At 30.0% G+C, this 5,469-nt stretch overlaps 1 long non-coding RNA gene across 1 annotated transcript; it reads left to right on the top strand.

The window, feature by feature from the left end:
* The first annotated feature begins 541 nt into the window (after positions 1-541).
* Positions 542-1,655, top strand: LOC133816059 (uncharacterized). Its single transcript, XR_009884992.1, has 3 exons — positions 542-664; positions 1,347-1,448; positions 1,552-1,655. It is a non-coding gene; the product is annotated as an uncharacterized LOC133816059 (long non-coding RNA).
* Positions 1,656-5,469: the final 3,814 nt, after the last annotated feature.

Raw genomic sequence — 5,469 nt, 5'->3', positions numbered from 1 at the left:
TTATTAGAAATATTAGTTTAAAGTATGAAAAATAATTTTTATGTATATTTAAGATACTATATTGTTTAATTTTAAGATGATACCACATTATTTACTATTTTTAATTTTTTATTACTATTTAATCCGAAAATTATACATTTTTTAATTAATTTTTAATGTTTGTTAAGTATATATATGTAAATATGTTTTGCTAAAATGTATTTAATAATTGTCTAAAATAAGAAAAATAATTTAATTTGAATTTTACATACAAAATAGTAATTCAAGTTTATAATGTTTATAATTTTTTTTAATTTATATTATTATTTAATTAGAAAATTATATATATTTGTAATCTTTATTAAAATTTAAGTAGGTTATTTATATATAGTTATGTTATTTTATTGATTTAGTAATCTTTTATTAATTAATTAATTTAAATTTTTAAGTTGTGGTTTTAACAGAGATTTTTGCCTCAAATTTTCGATTTCAAGCACACATTTGAAGTTTTTAAGTTTCTAAAATTTCAATAATAAGTTATTGTTAATCTAATTATTTAGTGAAGTTTGTTTAGTAATATTTTATTTATTAATTAATTTAGTTTTGTAGGTTGTGAATTTAATAGCAAAGTGCGCTCTTTGCAAAGTGAAGTAAATTTGCTAGCAAAGACTATTAATTGCAAGTGGTACATACATTATCTTCTTTCTTGTTTTAGCATTATTAAACTTTTGTTAGAGGGGTTTAAATATCTTAAATATTCATCCATAGTGAAGTAGGTTCTGAGATTAAAATTGTGTGTTTCGGTGATAACAGAAGGTTGAGAACTGTGTGTTTTAATGAAGTAGGTTATGGAAAATTTGTTTGTGTGCTGCGGAGCTATAAGGAAGAAACTTATTGTGTGTTGTTTGAATTTTTTGACTTGTTGTTCAAAGATGGTTATATCACTATTATAGGGGAAATGCTGCTCGATTTTGTCTAGAATTATGTATTTTATTATTCTATTATTATATTTGTATTGTGTTGTGCTTATTCGATTGGATTTGATTATATTGACAGATGGTTAGGTTACTAATATAGGAGAAATGCTGCCCAATTTTTCGTATGCTTATTTAGTTTTTTTTTTTTTAATTTTTCATGAACATAGAAGATGATATGGATAGAAAATTGATGTCAGCAAATAGGTTATCCGTGGAATATAAAAACGGAGTCAAATTTTTTCTGACCAGTCTACCAAAACATCCCGAGATTCCAAATAATATAGAAATTGTGCAACCTTAAGTAGCTAACTACAACTTCAATTATTTTGAAAATCTATAGTTGAATTTTACGAATATTCTTTATATTAAGTATTTTTATTTAAATATTAGTGTCCATACCAACCAGACAATGTGCCATTTGGATATTATGTGATGAGGATGTTGAATGATTACATTGAACATCCACGACCTGGACGTTACTTGAAGAAAGAGGTATGTATATAAATTTATACAAAGCTAACAATTTATTTATTATTATAGTATATATAATTAAATAATAATTAACTAATATATTTTACTTTGTATTTTTTTGTAGCTAAACACTACGCCATATACACCAACACAGATTAATGAAATGCGACAACACTGGGCGAACCATATGCTACCGATAATTCAAAGTAATCGTCCCACATATTAGGTTTTTTTTTACTTTATATTTCTTACTATATGTCTAGCTAGCTAGAATAATATTTGTTAATTTTGTATGTTTAACAACAAATATTACATTTGTGTATATTTAGCTAGCAAAAACATATTATATACACATTTTTGTTTTATTAATGAAAATTTACAATTTAAATTTGTATATAATTTAAAATTTTAAATTAATATATTTAATTATATTTTAAAAAAATAATATATTTAATTCTATTTAAAAAAATTAATATATTTAATTCTATTAATTAATATAGTAAAAATAATTATTTAATTATTTTTTTTTAAATACAAAAACCTATGATGACTCCTGGGGGGAGACGTTAAATGTCTACAAAGTCTCCCCATGGGAGATGTTGTAGGTACCTATGACGTCTCCCATGGGGAGACTTTGTAGACATTCAACGTCTCCCCCTGGGAGTCATCATAAGGTGTACGTGTACACCCTATGATGACTCCCAGGGGGAGACGTTGAATGTCTATAAAGTCTCCCCATGGGAGTCATCATAGGGCCACTTCAGATGGCTCCTGCAACAACGTCTCCCCTAGGGGGAGACATTAAATGTCTATAATGTCTCCCCCATGTAGCCATTAAATACCTATTTTGTTGTAGTGAGGCTATTATTGCTAGGCATGCACTTTATGATTTGATGGCATGATATTACTGATCATGAGCATATTGAGTTTTCTTGCTGGGCTTCGGCTCACGGGTGCTATGTGGTGCATGTAAAGGTAAAAGAAAACTGGACCATCCTTGAGTTGGAGAGCTTAGGTGACGATGTGTACATATGCAGCTGCTCGACCACCACGACCGAGGGTTTAAAGAGGAACTAGGGTTAAACCCTATTTTGTTGCTTAGATCGGCTGGTTGTAAATATTTTCTTGTAATGAACCTTTAAATTATATTTTTGGGATCTCTATGTATACAATAAACGTTCTAATGAAACGTTATATCTTAACAAGAATTTTTAATCACTAAACTGCTAATCATACTTAGTTACACGATTATGGCCAAATGACTCAATTAGCGAGTTTAGCACTGTTTAAAAGGCACACCGTAACGGTCCCTGGATTTTAGGGCATTACAATTCTCCTTCAAAGCGACCTCACTTCTCTCTCACATAGGTGACCTCTTATCTAAGATCAATTTCGCATTACTCTGCTAGGACTTCTGACGCGTAAGGTTATTAAATGCTTAAGCTTAACCTTTTTTTACAACGAGCATCACTGTTTTACCATTTGAATGGGTAGGGGTAATCCCCCACAGTGATCTTACTCGGTCTCCATAACTAGGTTGTCTCATTGAACCTAGTTCTTGGGATCTCCACTCAACTAGGATGGGTTTCCTTTATATCGACCTTAATTTCCTTTGGGCTTAAGTCACATTCCTTCTGATGTCTTTTCAAATTGATCTCTGTTTAACCCTTTGGTTAGTGCACTACAAGAAATCTGATCATTATCTACCAATATTTTACCTACCAATATATATTTGTAGGGAAAGTAATGTTTTGCCTACCAATATTTATTGGTAGATAATATTAGTAGATAAATGCTAGTCCATTATATTATATTTCAGAATATAGCTTTACCTACCAATAATATCAGTAGGTAATGATCTTTACCTACGTATATTATGGAGGGAAATTTTTTAACCATTTCTGCTCAATTTTCCCCCTATTTTTTATTTTCGTTATATTATTTTATTATTATAAATGCTTATTTGGAAGCTTATGTGGAGTAAATAATATAATGCGTACACATTATATAACATGTGGCATGCCACGTGTGTACATAGTTGGAAAAATATAAATAAAATATATTTATAATAAATTGGTATTTAAAATTAAAATAAAAACTAAAAATTCTACCTACCCATGTTTTTTTCTTTTCACTACTACAAAATACCCTTTACGGGACACTTTTTTAGGACACGCATATAAATCCAAGTCCTTAAAAATATTTATGGAGTTTTTAGGACACTCATTGAGAGTCCTGACAAAATACAATTTATGACTCACAATAAATGTCCTAAAAATATATGTGAGTCCTACAAAAATCTGGGCTAAAAAATGAGTTTTATTTAACAATTTTAAGGACTTGCTTTGGGAGTCCTTAATACTCTTTAAGGACTCACTTTGTGAGTCCTAAAATCACCTGGGCTGAAAAATTAGGAATGGTGACTTTTAAAGACTCGCTTTGCAAGTCCTAAAAGAATATTAAAGACTCTCAAAACAAGTCCTTAAAATTGTTAAATAAAAGAGCATAAAAACTTTTAAAACTATATTTTTTTTTTCTAAATTTTTCATATTATTAACTTTTGTATTTATAATAATTTTTATATCAACACTTAAATTTATTATTCTTTAACCTATTTATAAAATTAATTATATTATTAACTATATTATTCTTGAATAGTCTAAATTATATGAATATATATAGGTGGCGAAATTTTGGAGCCAAATGAAATAACTGGCGGCAATTGAAATAATAGGAGGCAATGAAATACAGATTTCCTTTTTTTATTCTCTCTAAAGTAACCTATCTCATTCCCTCAACCTCTTCTCTTAGCCTCACCCTCTCTCTTCTCATCTTTTTATCTCCCTCACATCTAAGCTCTCAGATTTCTTTCCAAGTATTCTCTTGCAGGTGGCTGGCGTAGGAGTCTCGACGGAGATAGCGACGGCGACGGCGACGGGGCTCGACCGAATAATCAACACTCTAGGTTTAGTTTTATGTTCTGATTTGTTCCTGAGATCATTAATTTTTTTGTTGGTAAGAGACATATTCTTTATTCATTGGAAACAGGTAATACAGAAAGAGTTTAAAGCTTTCTTATAAAGTAGACATGGATAAAACATTAGAAAACTCCTTTAATTCTTGAAATTATTTGCCGCAGACCCAATGTGATAGCTATTTATCTTTCTGGTTATGGGCCTTGTTTTATTAGGCGTTGTCTTAGAATTTTATGAATTAAATAGTTTGTTTCTTGTAATTTATTTTACACAGACTAGCTACCAAACTAATGGGTCTAAAATCATTCGCTTACCTGGAATCTAACAATCGCCTTTGAATTTCCAATGTTTATTATGTTCAAAAGTCACTCACCTCTAGTGATTGATACATTCATCCCCTTAAAGAGAGTGCTAGCGTGCTTAATTTCATACTATAACAATTGTTTTAAGGTTCACATTGTTTGAGGCAGCAACTTGGAATTATATATATTTTTTCCCATTTCTTCCATACAATTTGGTCTCTTTTATTATCGTTCTTCCTCGCTTTGCAGCTTGTAAGATTACGAGATGACCCCATACGAGATGAATGCCCCCTTATTTATCATTTAGATGTAGCTGTAATGTACCCGAACATTATTTTAACAAAGAGGCTTCAAGTAAGCTGGTTAATTGATTTCTTTCATGTAATGTGCTTGACAAGTTCAAGCTTCAATTCATTTCATATTATCTTTGTGGTCTACAATTGAAATTTGTAATACATATTGCAATTACACAACAAAACTTGGTGTTTAACATGTTTTGCACGTCTGGTTTACCTATTAATTTTTCCTTATTTGCATCTTCTGATCTTTGCTATTGTTGTCTCTAATCCTTTTTATGAACAAAACTTGTTCTTCACTGATCAATAGAAAAGAGAGAGAGAGAGAGAGAGAGAGATTGTTGATTCTTTAATATATTTAGTTGTCTATTTCAGCCATCATCAATAGTTACAGACGAGATTTGCACTGCTTGTGATTTTAATCACCCAGGAAAGACTTGTCTTCGGAAGCTTGAATGGGTTTGGCGTA

Source organism: Humulus lupulus, chromosome 2 (genome assembly GCF_963169125.1).
Source record: "Humulus lupulus chromosome 2, drHumLupu1.1, whole genome shotgun sequence".
Classification (NCBI taxonomy): domain Eukaryota; kingdom Viridiplantae; phylum Streptophyta; class Magnoliopsida; order Rosales; family Cannabaceae; genus Humulus; species Humulus lupulus.
Note: the sequence above shows the minus strand (reverse complement) of the source record. Positions and strands in the feature narration are given on the sequence as shown.